The sequence below is a fragment of the Amblyomma maculatum genome, chromosome 2 (genome assembly GCF_055883805.1).
Source record: "Amblyomma maculatum isolate TAMU_Amacu chromosome 2, ASM5588380v1, whole genome shotgun sequence".
In the NCBI taxonomy this organism is placed as follows: Eukaryota; Metazoa; Arthropoda; class Arachnida; order Ixodida; family Ixodidae; genus Amblyomma; species Amblyomma maculatum.
The window spans coordinates 77,880,061-77,898,616 of NC_139345.1; the positions used below are offsets into that span (position 1 = coordinate 77,880,061).

Sequence of the window (18,556 nt, forward strand, 5' to 3'; positions counted from 1 at the left end):
ACATGTGGCAGACAACACAGACACGAAGGAGCAGCCTTGAATCACTCGCGGGGGCGAAACGTGATTCGAAAGAGAGTGGAAAAGATTACAGACGGCTTGACGCAGTTAATCACGGAATATCGTGCAGCAGCAGGGTGTTTTGATGGGATTGTGTTTGCTGTGTCTCTCAAAGATGCGGTCACGTTATTTTGCTGTCTTAATAAGGCTGCCATATGACCAGACCACACATTGCATGTGCTTCACAGATACAATCGTTTTAAAGTAATGCTTTTATTAGAGATGGCGTTGGATACGAATCATACTTTGTACTATAGTTTGCCAAACACAATTTTGCTGTCAGTGAAGAAGTTTGACGAGGCCTTAAAGTCTTCCACAAGAACATAGTCTTGAAATAAAAGGTCTCTATAACTATTCTATTCCTCTTCTTATTGATTTATTACTTGCTTTTTGTATAAATACTGCCTCTGTGTATCCACATGCTTCTGCCCCTTAGCCAAGATATCACCCTCCGTTGATTCCTACTGTCACTGTCGTCTTGCCCGCTTTTGTTCCTGTCATAACACGCGACGCCACTCTTCTTCAGACAACCAGGACAGCCTTGGTTACCCTCCGTGCTAAGGCGAGAAGCAGAGGGATGACAGAAGCTAGTCACGAGCCTAGCAGTGAATTCAAAGTGGGCGGGCTCCCCTTTGCTCCTAGCGCCGCAGCTTTGGAGCAGAAGCCTTTTCGCTTCGCTTCTGAACTGCTTTCGCACATGTCGAGCGTTCCACCGACGCATTTCTTCTCCCTCAGTATGCGTCGCAGCCTTTCCTCTCCTCTGTGCACCAGACCGCAAACACGTGCAGGCTCTCTGTGTGACGAAGCTGTGTTCCTCCTCCTCCTTTTGTCACCTGTTCCTCAGAAAGGTCAAAGGTCAAAGCGGCTTCAGACAACGGGTTTTTGCTAGAATGTTGATAAAAGTGCTGCAGCACTAAAAGTTCCAAAAGCAACGAAGAATCTGCAGTGAAGAAATGCGAAAGCTTGAGCGTTGCGGCTGCGCACAGTATATCGCGCGCCACTTGTCGAACATTAACACCGTTCCGTTGAACACATCAAAGTTGCAAAAACGCCGCTAGGGGACCAATGCAAGCGGATGCCTGTAACGACAGCTCCCGCTAATGATACGCGCTGTTGCTCACTTTCTGTCCAACGGCCACTAATCTGCTCGAGAAGAGACATAAGCGCGAAAAGGAAGACAGGGAAGCCACCCATTCTGCGAGGACTTCGGTCCTTAAAGCGAGTATCAGACTGTCATACTGATACGGACAACCGCTGAGCTAAGGTTAACCCAAACGCCCGTCCCTCACCGACAGTGCCGGCGACGCCAGGCATTACCGTAGGAGTAACAGTAAAAGGTCACTCCACAACTGCAGAAGAGCTTGAGTCAGGCGACTGGCCGCCTGAAATATATAAAGCGTATACGCCTCAAGACCAACCACGCCAACGATTCTGTTGTGCAATTGCTCTCACAGCATGCTTGTGTGACGTCACTGGTCAGGTGATAGCAGCTATAAAAGCTGCACTTGATCTTGGTTGTTCTTCGTGTGCCAGACAGCGTCTGAATGAACCCAGGCATATGTCTTCCTCTCTTGTCATGTGTGCTACTCGGTGAAGACACAACAGTGGCGACGAGGATAGGATCCACCCTGCAATAGAAGTAGCATATTTTGTTAGTGCAAGCACCTGGACGCCGGATAGCAGCAAGGCTACACTCGGCCAGTTTGACCAGTTTGCCGAGGACGAGTGCTAAAATTTTGATTCCTACGTCGGACGCTTTCAACATTACCTGCAAGCTAACAAGGTGAGCACCGACTGGAAGGTAGCGGCTTTTGTGACTCCCATGGGGGAGAAGACTTATCGGAGGCTCACAAATTTGCTAGCTTCGGAGAAGCCCGAAGAGAAAGACTACGATAATTTGGTGAAGGTGCTCAAGGAGCACTACTCTTCAAAACGAATGATAATAGTAGAATGGTTTCGTTTTAACTGCCTAATGCAGCATTTAAACGAGACAGTGACAGCGTTCGCTGTGAAATTTAAAAGGCTAGCGGTGACCTGCGATTCTGGACACTTCTTTGATGAAGCATTGCGGGACTGTTTTGTAGCTGGTCTCAGGGACCAGGTTACTCCCGCAGAGCTTATAAAGAAAAGCACGCTGTCTTTTGCAGCTGCCTGCAACTTTGCCGAAAAGCATTGAACTAGCCTGCACAGAGGCAAGAAAATTTCATCCAGCCTTTAACGAAGCGAAGGAAGTACACACGCAGAGACGAGGCACTTGGAAGCCCGGACCTGGAGCACGAGACACAAAGGCAGTATTAGCGGAACCTGCGGAGTACAGACCCGAAGCTCGTAGTTGTCCCCGTTGCAGAAACGCCCACGCTGAACTCACCTGCCCGTTCCGGAAATACCGCTGCCGTATCTGCAAGCGGACAGAGCACCTGGCAGGGTCTGTCTAGCACGGGTGCCTTCTGTGCGAATCGTGGAGGAGAGTACAGACTACGAAGCAGTAATGAACGATGAGGACTGCCTCGTACTACATAGTGTATTTTTTGTGTGTGACAATAGTCGCTGTAGATACACTGTGAATGTTCTTGTCGGCGGTAGAAATGTTACAATGCAAATTGATGCAGGTACTGCACACTGACATGCTGCTGCTGTGCCCTGACAGAGCAAAGAACGAGAAACAGATTGGATCGTATAAAGCAGTCTGCAAACCGAACCCACGGATCCTGGAGAGAGTTCGAGGAGGGCGACCGCGTCGTGATAAATAGTCTTCGACCTTTCGATGAAAAATGGATAGCAGAGAAAATCCGCACGCGGGTGAGCTCCTGCACGTACTTGGTTTTTACGGGAAATGAAGAACAATACGTTCATGCTGATAACCTCTGACCGTGTACTTTCAGAACAAGGTGACGTCTAACCACCCTACCATCCTGGCTGGAGGTGATCCAAGCATCCAGTTGCTTATGACTGCGCCCGAGAGTATAGGGCTGCGCATCTCGAACGACACGGCAACAACCGAACGCAACAGTTCAGCAACAAAATTTCCTCAATCTGGTTCTGTGCCTGCACCCCAACCTGATCCTAAACCGCCACCTAATCCTCAGCCAGATCCTCAACCGCCACCTGATCCCCAGCCTGGTCCTCAAACACAACCTACTCCGCAACCGCCACTCCGTCGTAGCACTCGTAAGACAAAGGCTCCAGACCACTATCGGCCATAATAATGACGAACACTGTACAGGGCAAGGAATCTTGTGTCATTGCTCTCACAACATGCTTGTGTGACGCAAATGGTCAGGTGATAGCGGCTATAAAAGCAGCTGCACATGATCTTGGTTGTTCTTTCTCGTGTGCCACACAGCGTCTGAAGAAACACAGACATATGTCGTGCTCTCTATTCATGTGTGCTACTCACTGAAGACACAACAGAATCTGCCTCAACATTCAGGCAACGCCACCGGAAAAGCGCCTAACTTGAACGCTCTGCACACCTTCCACGGCGGTGCAGCCATAACCGGTAGAGGAAAAATGCCGGGCCCAATACCACCTGTGATCACGAAGACCAGTATCACAGTGCAATGCCGCAAGCAGCTGCCACCACTCCCATCCACTGCTGTTCGAGTAGTCGTTCACCCGAGAGGTGAACTTCGAGATATCCGATCACGTGACTCTTGGAAGCAGCGCAGACCGAGCTCAAAATTATGCTCCGGATGCATTCTGCATGCGCATTCACCTGACCAACAATACTTTCACCGTGGCAACGACATGCATCCGAACAGCCGTGATACTCAAGACGCTGACCTCCCTCACTATCGGAGACCGAAACTACCCATACGCTGCATATGTGGCACCTCCCCCCCTCCCCTCCCTCGGGGAGCTATATCACAGGTCATCACAAACACCTATGACGATGAGAACCCAACCCATATATACTCAAAATTTCGTCAGACGAAATCCAGAGTGTACCATAGTAGCACCCTGGCGCATCGGTAAGTCGCACTCTATCCTAATCACATTTGAAGCTAACACAGTGCCGCATTCCATCAAATACATGGGAGCCATCCACTGTTGCACACGACACCGCGGCAGGTCGGGCGCCAGCACGAATTGCAGACAACCCGGTCACCGTCCTCACCTACAGCATGGGATCGTGTAAAGAACACAGCCTTCACCAACCACGGAAGCAATCAACACAACTACAAGATTCGGTGACACCAAAGGAAAATTTCCCCAGTTGTCTCAGCTCCCCAGGTCCAACCAGCAGAAGCAAGCCTGGAACACGTCTGCCTCTTTGCACACATAAATGACAGCGACTACCAGTCTACAACAGGCCCTTGCGAAATCTCGGGGAGAGGCAGCGGCGGCTAAAGAAGGAGCTTCAGCAGCACGAACAGAAGCCGCCGCCTTCGTCAACACATCGCCAGACTGGAAGCCCAGGTACGTGCTACTGCCACTGTATCCTGCGTTCCTCTTCCCCGCTCCTATCACATCTCCGCCGCCCACACCTAACCCAACCACCACCAACACCTTGTCCAACAACTCACTCTAGTTCCCCTCTTGATTCGTTAGCAATGGAAGCTGACACAGAACCACCTGCAAACTCATCTTCATGCGTAATGCCACCTTCATCCACCCCTAATCCATTAGACAACTTACCAACCATACTTGAGTTATTCGCTGCTCGCTTGCAGGCAAAATCGCAGTAAGCTATATCTCACATCAATCAGGAATGTACAACTCTCAAAGATGCTGTAATCTAGATAGCGCAAGACAATGCTGTTCTTAATTACAGATTAGATGTCTTAACTCAAAAAGTCTCTGCCCGCTATACAGATGTTTTGCCCCGGCTCAATTCTTATGCAACCCGCCTCCCAAAGCGAAAGAAACCAAAGGCAACGGCAGGACAGAACAACCTTTCTCTGCTATAGCTCATGAATCCCACCCCTACGGTACGTCTCCCTCTCGTATAGGCTCTCATGATGACATATCAAAACCTTAATCTTACTGTCTGGCAGTGGAACTGCTAGGGCTTTGGCCAGAAGCGTCATGTGTCCACCAGCTGCTGTCCTGCTCTGTGGGACCCGACATCCTTACCTTACAGAAACCCTCGAACAAAATGATCCTCCCCGGCTCTACACCTATTTTCCCCACATTTCCTGCTTCCCTCGAGCAGCGTTTTTAGTTAGTCGCTCTTTCCTTACAATCTCCCATCCCCTAGCAATTCCAGACATTGATAACCTTCTAATAGAACCTGCCACAACAAGCTCGAGCCAAAGGTGTTTTCATCCCAAATGTCTAAAGGCATCCTTATTGCCATAAAACCAACCATGAACGGCTATTTAATATTGCAAAGCACATAGCAAACAAGCGTCCCTTAGTCATTCTCGGACAGTTTAACGCCCCCATACAGCCTGGGGTTACGCGCACGATACACCGAAAGGAAGTCGAGTGTGGTTAGCAGCGCAAAAACTGGTCTATCGCTCCTCACCGATCCTACCTTTCCTACCCCCACGGGAACCACCGCCTGTTAAGACACTACACCAGACCTTAATTTTGCACATAGTCTTCCTCGCGCGTAATATAGGCAGTGATCATTTCATCATCGAAACCCTTCTAAACCTTCAGCTGCCCTGTAGGCCTCCCAGAGGTTCACCTTTCACGAAGTGGGATTCTTTCCTGTCGTGTAGAGCAGCCCGCGCCTACGTCCCCATCAATGACACCACAGAATGGTCCAAACAACTACAAAGCGATCGATGTCCAATCCGTAATTTGTCCCCTACCAGATGACTGCCCAAGCGACACGGTGGACTCCCGCCTCCTATATTTATGGGAGGCTAAAAGAGGCCTAGAACGCTGGCAGCAGCAGCGTTCGAACCGGACGCTTGTGCCGCCTCCCCCGTATTTACAATAAGATAGAGACGCATGCACTAACTCCTTCACGACAGAAATGGAAATTGCTGTGCAACAGGTTATATGGCAATATAAGTCTATCTCAGACTTGGAACTTTTCAGGCTCTTAATAGACTACTGGGACTAAGACTACGCAAATCTAAAACCCCAAACAAATAATACATATTTCGATACAGCTCCACCGGAAGTCCTCTAAGAACTAATAAATCAGTACTTCACCACATACCCTGCTGTAATACACCCCGACTATGCAGAACCTCTTAACGACATGAATTACAAAAGTAAATTAAAATACGCAAATCACGATATGAGTACAGAAGTTTAAAGACGTTTGCATCATTTATTAGACAAGTTTTCGCCATTGTAAGTTTAGGGGAGTTCTGTTACAAGTATGTCTGCAAATTTTTACCTCAATACGCGCTCATTTCTATATTTATGGATAAGATATTTGTTTGCTAGAATTAAGAACTGTTATCTGGGACAGAGGGTTTTAGAATAATAATTTGTTCTCATTCTGGGTGGCCTGACAATAATTTCTTAGCTTGTAGTTCTGGTGTTTAACAGTGGAGAGCATGGCAAAACAAGTCGTGAGCATGACTGGCAAGCAGCAGTGTAATTATTTTATAAATATTTAATATCTTTAAGCTACCTAATGTGGAACTGTGGTCCCTAGATATGAAATAAAAGAGATGACTGTAATCACTAGTTTTAACAGAAAGAGTGATTTCAAATTTGCGTCAGATGTGCTACCCCAAACCAGAAGGCAGTACTGAACATGAGGTTGTGCAAGCGCGGAGTAAAGTTAATTTTTCTACCAGATTTGAAGAATAGACCAAAATTTATTGATGAGACCAATTTAACTTGCGACCTTCAACCACGCAGAGTTTATGCGTTCATTCAACAACTTTTTAATAAATATGACTCTGAGGAAACACAGAGATTCAGCACGTTCGATAACATTACTTCGAAAAGTAATATATAAAGAGCTTTATTCTAGGACGCGCTCGCTTGTTAGGGCTAGGTCAAGGTAGGCGCTTGGCTCGAACAGCTGGTGCTCGCATCTCGTATCAGCGCGCTGGCGCCAGACCATCTTTTTTACAAATACTTTGTTCCAAGTCAATCACATTGGTTTTAGGTTTAAAGGCTCTAAACAGAGAGCTCGTCCAGCCAAAGATTGCATTTGTTGGCTATAGTTTCAATACGTTTCCTACTAAAAAATATTTGTGTCGTCCACATATAGTATTATTTCAGGAGTGTTGGGTATAATGTCAATGTCATTCATACGTATCAGGAAGTGAAGTGGCCGTAGAATGGAACCCTGCGGTACGCCAGTAGAAATTAGGCCGTATTCCGATGAAACGCCACTAACAATAGTTCATTGTTCTCTTGATTTTACACAGCTAGTAATTAATTGGAGTTGATTACCACGTATTCCACAAAACTCAAGTTTGCTGAGCATTACGTTGGGATCAAGTAATCAAATGCTTTCGTGAAGTCTAAGAACAAGCCGAGCGTTACCAATTTATTTTCAGTATTATTGAGTAATGTGTCTTCTGTAATTAATAAAGCAGACTCCCTTGATTTTTCTTTTTGAGAGCCGTGTCGCACATTTGTACCGACAGATTTGTTAAAACATTTACCAGGTGGATGGTAATAATTTCTTCAGCAACTTTCGCTAACACAGACTGTGCAGGTTTTGGACGATAGTTGTTAAAATCATTTTTAGAAACTCCTTTGTGTATGACTGATGTTTTTGTAATTTTCAGCTGTTGTGAAAAAATACTTTTTTTGAACAATAAATCACAAATATGAGAAAAAAAACGGGAGCTTTAATTGTGCAAACTGGTTTCACCGTTTTGGCTTTAATGCTGTCTACTACAGCAACAGAGTTATATTTCAGGTGCATGATATATTGATGCGTCTTAGAGGTAGAAGAAGAGAGACCGCAATCAGAAGAAGTAGAGTTCCCTGGTTCAGCTCTCGGTGCCCTCGTTCAGCGGCTACAGTAGTCCTTCCGTATACAACTGTTACACATCTGGTGGAGGTGCGGGGTGTGCTTCCCACCTGCGTAAGTCTAGGAGATAAAAACACGGAGTGTAACAACTTTTACATTATTGCGCGGTTTCTGATGCTGCTTTGGGGCCCAAAAATATTGTGCGCTCTTGATAGTTGGCGAGAAAAGTTAACGGGTGGGGAGTGGTGTATTGTGAATTCGCGCTATCACCTACTGTCAGAAAGTGCTGATTGAACCTGTTCAAAAGTACAAGACCTTTATAGCTATGACCGTCGACTAGAATCTCCTGAGCCACTTTTGCAGTTTTCCTGCTCAGGAAATTATTAAATGCTCTCCGTATTTGTTATGAGATGTGCTTGTTGTAAAAGGCCCTTTCGCAGTATTCTTGTTTTGCTTTCTTATGGTCGGAGCTCAGTTTTTTTCGTATTTTTGTAAACGTGTGTAGAATGGTTATGCTTTTGTTTTATAAAAAGCGGGTGAAAATCGTTTGTACAGTTCTTTGTTTATCCAAGATTTTCTTTTTTCTTTTTTTTTTTTTTTGCCTTCTTAAATTTTACGCGGTTGACTAGTGGAAACGCCGTGTAACTTTATCACTCTCGTGATAAAAATATTGTAGAATTCATTCGAGACATTTTCGTTGTATACTTCTGACCAGTACGCCTCACGTATATGACTGTAAAATATATTGATTGTTCAGCATTGATTTTTCTATACTTGTGAGTGTGATTTGCACCGGTAGATGTTTTAGAGTGCGGTGAAAGGATGAAAAACGGAAGATGATCACTGAGGTCACACGCAAAGACACCAGAACGCGCTTCTTGACATGGAAAATCTGTGAAAGACAAATAAAGTGTAGTTTGAGTACTTTGCGCTACACGCGTGGGCACATTAATAACAGTTATACAACTGTAACTAAGCATCAGCCCAGATGAATTTCTAGTCGCAATAATGTCCCTTTCTGCATCAATATTAATATCTTCGAAGACAACAATGAACTTGCTCAGCAACACCAGGTATTCTAGTGTATTTTCAATGTATGTCAAAAAGCTTCTTAAACTGCCTGATGCCGGCCGATACACCAACATAATTGTGATACCGCACGAATTCACGAACGGAATTTTATAATCCTCGTGAACAACTGAATATTTTTCCAATATAGCACGAGGCATCCCATGGCGAACATGCAGTGACATGCCACCCCCTTTCTTGTTCTTTCTGTAAAGGGAAACTTCATTGAATTCTGCTCAGAAGTTGTGGATTTACTTCAAACAACTGTCCTTCGCAACTCCTTCATTCTGAGTGGCGTCCGAAGCTACAGATAGTTGACATATCTTAGATAAGTCAGCTTCACTGGTGATGCGCAATGTCAGTTTACCAGGAGCCCTTCGAACAAACACTGTGCCATCGTTTTGCCATGTGAACTGATAACCCATCTATTGAGCTCGTGTGCGTGCCAAGCAAAGAAAGCGCTTGTTCTGCGGTGTCAGGTTATTATACAAGCTCATTACAGAGCTTTTTATCGTTATATTACCATATAAGCTTACTCCTGAGCCAATTCGGTGCTTTTTCTTTGCTTTTTCTTTGCAATTTTCCTTCGTTTTCTGCGAGACAAAATGGGTCGCTCACGGTCACTCTTTGATGGATGGCGATGCAGGCCATTCAGGTCTTCTTTTTTCAGCGGAGGAACGCCAATGGTTGTTGCCACCTCATTCACTTTGGCTAGCAGGCTCTCATTTTCTTGAAATTCAATGTTATGAATATCTAGGTTACTTCTTCGACTGTATTGTTATAGGTTATTGAGTTGTTCTTTGAGGCATGAAACTTATTTTTCTTGAGTTCATTTTTGCACGTGCTCAATCAGAGCCGTTATGTTGGAAATATCCTAGTGGAACCGTGACCTGAGGTTCGTGTGCACTGTGTTGCCGCTACTTCAAAAGTGCGAAGAAGCACACCTTGGGTGGCCACAGGAAAACAGTTTGGCAGATTGCGCTCACGGTAGTTTGCGGTCAGGCACGCCAACAGCGGTTATCGGTGTAGAGATGACACGGGACGATGCGTTGAAGTAAGCGCTGCGGAAAGCTGAAAGATCATGCGTAGTGATTAGGGCTTGAAATACGCAATTAGCAAGGGCTGTCACTGCAATGTAGTTGCTCCAAGGCGATGGGGACCAAGTGAAAGGAGACTCTGTGTCCAGTACCTGAAAAACAGTGAAACCGCGGCCTGAGATTCGTGCGCACTATGGTGCTGCTGCTGCCAAAGTGCCTAATTATTACATGATTATATCCGAGACTTCCTCAGTCAGCGCTAAGCAACACTTGCCTTTGGCGCCCACTGCCTTCCGAGGATCATGCTGGGCGCAAGGGGTATGCCTCAATGAGCCGTCCTCTCCCCTATACTATTCAGTATAGCCCTTCTTCATCTAGCACAAAAACTAGCTCAAATCGTCGACATCTATTTCAGCCTCTACGCCGAACACATTACTGTGTGGGCTAACCGCGGTAGTGACGCCGAAATAGAAGCACACCTACAATTGGCACTAACCACCTTCAACACATAAGTACGGGAACATGGCCTAACTTTTCTTCCCTTCAAAAGCAGAACTATTTCTTTACCACTCCAAGCAATACCATTCAGGCAGTCCGCCGATTTCCCTCAAGCTATACCCATCCGATCCCTCTACTATCCAAAATCCGTGTGCTAGGTCCAGTTCTTCACTACCATGGTGCACACGCAGAGGTCATAGCGCAGAGGTCATAAACTACAGTGAAGAATATTCTAGGTGCCTGAACGAGGCTGTCGTACTGGCGACTTTTTTGGTCGTGGTTGGCGCCGCTCTCGGCAGATGGCACTGATCATTGGAGGGTGGTGCAGGAAACTTGAGGTGCAGGCCCTCGTCCAAAGTAAAATAAGGCAGTCCACCGATCGCTGGATGGCAGACATGCACGATGCCTCTAGAGGCGGAGCAAGAAAATTCTGGAACCATATAAGCTGGCTAGGGAAGAAGAATAAAAGAAAGCAGGATCGGATTCAAACTAACGAGGGAAATTGTTTAAAGGGAGACAGCGCAGTGAACTACATTACATCAGTTATAGCCGAGTCATTTAAGAGCGACTATGCGGTAATCTCCGCAAATCAGGAAGCAACACAAGGTAGCAAAATACAAAGCAGCTTAGAACTGACGAATCTAAACTGGAAAAAGGCAGAAAAAATTATTCCTAAAAACACATACACAGGAATAGATGGAATTCCGATCAAGCTGATTATTGAACTTGGTCCAAAAAGTAAGGCAACGTTGTTAAAAGCTCTGGAAACAGTCATAACGAATAAGCGAATTCCGGACAGCTGGCGGCAGATTAAAATGAACTTGATTTATAAACGGAAAGGAGAAAGGAGGCACATAAAATCCTACAGGCCGATTACCATAACATCTGTTATGTACAGGTTGGCCATGCAGGCGGTGAAATTGAAGGTGCAAGCATGGGTAGAAAGTAACAAGATGCTCGGAGAACTTCAGAACGGCTTTAGAAATGGTAGGCGCTTAGATGATAGCTTGTTCGTGCTTACTTAATGCATCAAAATATCTAGAGTGGAAAATAGACCTTCGTATTTGGCCTTCCTGGACATAAACGGGGCGTACGACAACGTAAGCAGGGAACTCCTGTGGAACATATTAAAAAAATAAGGTATCGGTTATGAGATAATAGAGTTCCTAGAGGAAATATATACTGGGATAACAAGGTAGAAATTACGTGGGAAGGGATAAGAAGTACGGAAGATGTCAAAGTATGCAAAGGATTAAGACAAGGCTGTCCTCTATCATCGCTGCTCTTCATGCTTTATATAATAAACCTGGAACAGAGGATACAAGACAGTAACCTAGGTTTTAACCTGTCATATAGATTATGTGCAAAGGCGGTAGAGCAGCGCCTCCCCGGTTTGATGTGTGCAGACGATATTGTGCTGCTAGCTGAGCGTCTGGAAGAATTACAAGCTCTAGTTAAGTATTGCGGAGACGAAGGGGGCGCTCTATAGGCTTCAGTTGTAGCGCAGTTGAGATGGATCTGATGATTTTCAACGGATCAGGGTCTTAAAATACAAGGCCATGAAATACCCAGAGTAGCAGAATATAAATATCTGCGGGTATGGGTAAACGAAGGATTGGCATACATTGGAAAGCATTAGCAATCACTTAAGGTCAAAGGGAGAAGGAATGCCGGGATAATGAAGCATAGGGCATTGTGGGATACAACAGGTATGAGGTTTTGAGGGGTATTTGGAAAGGAAATATGGTGCCCGGACTTACTTTCAGAAATGCGGTTTTGTGCCTAAAATCAGAGGTACAGTCGACATTAGAAATAAATCAACATCCGTTGGACGATTAGCACTAGGTGCCCACGGCAAAACCACAAATGAGGCGGTACAGGGAGATATGGGCTGGACATCTTTCGAATACGGGAAGCTCAGAGTAAAATATTATATGAGGAACGCCTGAGGAAATTGGACAGTAACAGATGGGCAGCTAAGGTATTTAAATACCTGTACCTAAAAAGCGTTGACTCACAATGGAGGAAAAGAACTAGGAAACTAACTACTGGGTATGCTAGTCACAAGGACGGAGAAATAAAGAGCATTAAGCAACAGGTGAAAAACACAGAAGGTAAAAATTGGAAAAATTTGATGGAAAAGAAACAGAGTGTCGAATTATACCGAAAGTGGAAAATGCAGATCAGGAAGGAAGATCTCTTTGATAACTCAGGAAGCAGTGACCTACTTTTTGAAGCTAAATCAGGTTGCCTTAGAACACGCAGCTACAAAAAGATATTTAACAATGAAGATGACGCATGTGCTGTATGTGGTAACTCCAGTGAAACGATTGACCATATTATACTTGAATGTAATGGTATCCATCCGAAAGTTGATGCAGGCGCAGTCACTGTTCCTTAAGCTCTGAGGATACCAGTGGCCGGGTGAATAAACCGGCGGTGGAAACTAGCAATAAACGACTGGAAGATTGGTGGCTTAAAAGCAGACACGTGACATAATGTTACTAATGTAGAAACAAAAATTTAATAAATAGAATGATGGTTTAGTTAACCAATCCAAATCAATAATTAAGATATAGGTAGAAAAATGAGCATGATAGCTACTGCTACCACCCCGTTTCAAAGGGGACACTCCTATATACCATCGATCCATCCATTCATGGTGGAAGCTAGCACAAAACGACTGGAAGATTGTTGGCTTAAAAGCAGAAAATTGACATAATGTTAGTAATGTAGAAACAAAAATTCGATAAGTATAATGATGGTATAGTTAACCAATCTAAAACAATAATTAAGATTTGGGGGAGGGGGGGGGGGAATGAGCATGATAGCAACTGCTACCACCCCGTTTCAAAGAGAACGTTCCTATATTCCATCCATCCACCCATCCATCCATAAACCACAGCAGCCGACGCTACGCGCGGAGCCCCACAAACAAGCGGGAACGCGTAAACATGGCAAATGAAGTACCTAGTATATGCCTGTGCAGCAGCCTAAGCTTCTGGTGGGCCTTTTGATACACGCTTAGACATATCCTCTTGGATATCTAAGCTTAGAAACGCCATCCAGACCTAAGTGTGCTTCGGTACTCAAGAACTACCACTATATCGACGGCGTGTTTATGACGCTTGTGTACATGGAACATAATTCGGCTTGTGCGGAATGCAGGATTCTAAGAAAGAATACCTACCAAGAGTTTTCCAACAATACGCGATTGAGATGTCGATGCATTCGAGCCGCGCACGTCATGTACATATCCTCCCCGTTAATGGAAGGCGGTCTTTCGTTCGCGCACGGTTTTCTCACGAGCATTTTCTCACGGCCATCCAAAATTTCGCAAGAAGGCAGATACACTCAGACGTCGATCAAATTCTTCTGGCTCCACAGCTCCCTGAGCGATTTGCATCGTCTGTGTACCAGGCCATGCAGTCTACCCCGGCAACTAAGCAGCCCACTCAACTTCTCGGGCGCAGATCAACCGAACTGGGCATGCCGAAGATGGGAAGCACGCGGGACAGATTTCTCACATATCATGATATACCTCTTCACTACTGAGAACGAATCTTCTATCCCCCACCTCACACCACTCTCTCAAAACCACATCAAATAATCTGGTGACCGCTACAAGCTAAAACCTTTCCCTCCCCAGCTTGGTTGCCCTTGGCAGACCCGGGCCGGTACAACCCCACATGTTCATTATGTGGCGCACGTAGAGCCACCTTCAAAAATATAATGTTTATTATGCAAAGATTTCCAGCCACCGCCCCATTGGTGCCTCACGGGCCAAGAGGGTTGGGCATTCGCAGTCTCCAACTCGAACTTGAACTCAGCCTCGCAGCAGATGCTGTTTGACTGGACTGAAGCGTTCACTGCCAGGCACAGCCTGACAGACAACAGCCGGGATCAGAAACCACCCCAATCCTTGTAATCTACCCTAGTTCCCTCAATGAATAGTGTACCACCTCCACCACCTCGGATAGAGAGAGAGCGAAAGAAAAGGAGAGTATAAATTTAGAGAGAGTTTCTCTGTACTTTCTCTCTAGAAAGGGAGTATCTCCCTCTTTCCAGGGAGAGGTAGGGGAGGGATGAGGAGGAGAGGGGGAGGGAGAGTAATGTGTGCTAAAGCAAAACTCACAATCACAGACGCTTTTTCACGATAAGCGCAATCGCCTCATTGCCTTTATTGTTATGGAAACAAAAGTTGCTCAGTAGCGCACAATTTGGGTAAGAGACGAGCACAAAGCATAGCAATGTGTGCGTTGGATAAGAGTGAAAAACATACGCTGGAACGGGAATTGTACTTCTGGAAGCAATTCATTCGGAACTCCTCCCAAGAAACCAAGAAACATTCGCATCACGGCAACAAGAATTCTGTTTCTCGATGTAATTTCCCCGAAACTCCCCCCCCCCCCCCCCCCCCATTATAGAAGAAAACAACACCTATTCATATCCCTTTGCTTCCAAGACAGAACCAATGTCTGCCATTCTTGCTGCTTTAGGCGTAAGCCCAGTTCTTAAACAGGGCCTTTGTCAGTGCTTAATGGATGGGGCCACTGGGTACCAGTTTCGCAAGTAGAGCAGTTCCACATCAATTTCTGTTCCGATCTTCGAAAAATCACAATGAGCCCCGCATCATCCGCATCACAAGCTGGAACTGACGCCGCCGCTCAGCGCTTTTTTTTGTTTATATTTATTGAAACGTGGCGCAATGCATTGCCAAATCAATGCCAGTGGGATGATTGTGTTTGAGAGTGTGTAATTTCTTTTCCGCGGTGACGTTGCTTATTGCTGCAATATGGACGCGAAAGGCTCCTCCACGTCTTTTTATATTCCGAATGATGTTTCTGAATTAAAAAATAAAATCTGTACCGCGCTCGCAGGCGTACTCGAAACGGGCACACGTGCGTGAACTTCGCGTTTTAAATGCAACTTCGCGCAGCGCCTCCAGCCCGCTACGGAATGGCTGAAACTCAAGTATACGGTCACCAATATAATGTACTTACTCTGGAGCCTTCGTATCGCTCAATATGCATCGTGTGTTGTATCTTAGCAAACCGGTGCGTGGCTTTTCAACCGTCACGCCAGCCCCTTAGAGCGGAAAGCGCGCACATTCTGAGCTCATGCGTGCAACGTGTCGCGTCGATTCGCTTCCAGCGTCTCCAATTCCAACCGTCATAAACGGCTGCCTGCAACTGCCCGCATTTGGCGCCGATATCACTGGAATATGGACGATGGGGTAGGGCGAGGGAGAGAGGGAAGATGGGACGGGGCTGACTTCGCATGGCATTGCGGAATCAGCTATGCTAATTCAGTGCTTTGCATTTAAATTCAAATGAACGGCGTTCTCACAGAAAACACGCCGTAATCGTTTTCTCTTCGAGGCAATTGCTACTTTTTTTTGTAGTCTTTTTTTTCTTAAGCTGCTATCTGCATAGACCGCGGAAGGTCGTAATTAGAAGAAAGCGCCTCCCTATTTATACGCTTTCCGCTCATATAGCTAATAAGTCACTGTACCGGCGTGCGCATTAAATATCGCGTTTAATGAATTATAATTCGATCGCTTAATACCAAAAGTACGTTTATGGAATCGCCTCATTCTTCTTTTTATCAAATTCACCAGGTACTCATTAATTTCGGTATGCCCACCAACTTCCAGAGCTCTAATAAGGCCGTGGACACGCTGATGATTAGAGAAAACAAGAATATAGGCGGAAGAAGAGGATAATAAGCACGACCTGGGCTCAGAGCTTACATAAGGCAGGAGATGAGAGGCGCACGCATGAATAATATATTAACCAGTTATTCAACCAAGAGATTGTACCTGTAATTTCATTCGACATTTATTCAACGCTTTTAGTGCGTATTACATATCATACCTACCATATTATGCCTATCATGACCTAAAACGAGGGGTTCCCTTGAGCCGCATGTGGTTGCAACCAAGGATTATGATAATCATGTCGGCGAGTGTTCTATTGAGGCATTCAGTCAGTCCGTTCTTTTGTGGATGATAAGCAGTAGTCCTACAATTACTTGTGTGGGTAAGACTCAAGAGAGCCTGCATTAGTTCGACTGTAAAGGCTGTAGGACGGTACGTAATTATAACCGATGGTGTACAGTGGCGCAATACAATGGTCATGAGAAAAAACTGGGCTACTTCAGCAGCAGTTGCAGGGGAAAATGGCTGCGTCTCGGCATATCGCTTTAAGTACTACGTCAAAACTACAATCCATCTGTTGGGATGTTGGGAAAGGTCCCAGAAGATTCATACTCACTTGCTGGAAAGGGACGTCGGCGGAGGTATCGGCTGAAGAAGCACTCCAGGTTTCAGCGGAGGTGTCTTTCGCCGCTGGCAATCTCGGCATGTTCTCACGTAGTGCTTAAATGAAGGCAGCAGGTTAGGCCGATAGTACTTTTCTCGAATGCGTGCTAATGTTCGTGTGGCTCCTAAATGACCAGCCGAAGGCTCATCGTGGCATGCCTGCAAGATTTCTGGATGGAGATCGGACGGCGCAATGAAAAGAAAGGTTTCCTTGTTGTGTTGATAGTTTTTCTTGTATAGGACACAATTGCGAATGTTGTAGGAGGACGAAACACCGTGCGAAAGCACGTGGTACAGCTACATCAAGGCATTCAAGATGCTCAATAAGCGGGCGTAAACCGGAGTCAGCCCTTTGACGCTGGGCGATGTCGGCGGTCGCGACTATAGCAAAAACGGGAAATAGTCCTCGGTGTCGGGAGGGGCAGCATCAACTGGTGCATGCGACAAGCAATCGGCGTCATTGTGCTTACGGCCGCACTTATACAGAACTGTTTATAATATATTCTTTGAGGCTGTGGCTCCACCTTGCAAGCCGTCCAGAGAGGTCTTTGAGATTGGCTAGCCAGCATAACGAATGTTTGTCAGTCGGAGATCTAAAAGGGCGGCCGTAGATATATAGGACAGAAACTTGCTTATCACCCAAACTACCGCGAGAGATTCCTTTTCTGTGGTTTAGTCGTTAGTCTCTGCATTTGAAATGTAGCTGCTTGTATAAGATCTATCTATCTCAGTGCCATCTTGCCACTGAATCAGAACGGCACCGAGTTCGAAATTACTGGCATCGGAATGAATATCCGTAGCAGCGTGTTCGCCAAAATGGGAAAGTATTGGGGTAGCCTGCAACCGCCGGAGTAGCTTGTTCAAGGCATCGCCTTGATTATCGTACCACGAAAAAGCAATTTGTCTCGGGTAAGAAGCGTGAGAGGCTCGGCAATCACTGAAAAATTCTCGACGAAATTCTCCCATGCCCGGAAAAGCATGATTATTTTTCTTCAATTCTCTCATGTACGTTAAAGCATGATTATTTTTCTTCAAGCCGCCGTGGGGGATCAGTGCCTGCCTTTCTACTCATTGAATCAAAGACAGAATTCCGCACGCATCTGCTGCATTTTCATCGAGATGAAATACAATGACAACTACCTCGTGCGCGATCACAGTGCACGATAGAGAACCCCATATCGTAGAGATTGATTTGAGACCTTCATGAGGCTTTCTCGTACTTCACGCAGAGATAGAAAATGTCAAGCGCGAAGAAATCGAAATCTTATCTCTTCACCTTCTTCCGCTCCTCTTACTTTCCTACAGGGATTTTTGATTATCATTTTTAGCTGAGCTGTACGGTAGAAAAGTTACCGCAAAACAGACTATAGCGCCCGCCGACGCTATAAAGCGGAGGCGCCGAGATCAGCGTTATCAGCACGTGTTAGAGGAAAATAAAGATGCACAGCGCGTGCTCGGAGCGCAAGCACGGCACGGGCTGTTCAGAATGAGAAGCCTGCCACGCTGGTCATCTTTCTCCGCTGCGACCCTGCAAATTCGCAACAGTGGCCTAACAAATAGACCCCAGAAACCTACCGTCCTCAGGCGACCTTCCGCCAGACGTTACCTTGCGCCAACGGGACGTCGCAGCTCTCCTGCTCCGCCTACCAACATTCTGACCCAAAGTGTCCGCAGATTGGGTTCGCCCAAGTGGAAGCCATCTTCCATCTGCACCACATCACCTCGGAG

At 45.9% G+C, this 18,556-nt stretch overlaps 1 long non-coding RNA gene across 1 annotated transcript; it reads right to left on the reverse strand.

The window, feature by feature from the left end:
* Positions 1–253: 253 nt before the first annotated feature.
* Positions 254–15,729, reverse strand: LOC146199071 (uncharacterized). Its single transcript, XR_014705039.1, has 2 exons — positions 15,510–15,729; positions 254–1,685 (listed from the first exon to the last, which is right to left on the reverse strand). It is a non-coding gene; the product is annotated as an uncharacterized LOC146199071 (long non-coding RNA).
* Positions 15,730–18,556: the final 2,827 nt, after the last annotated feature.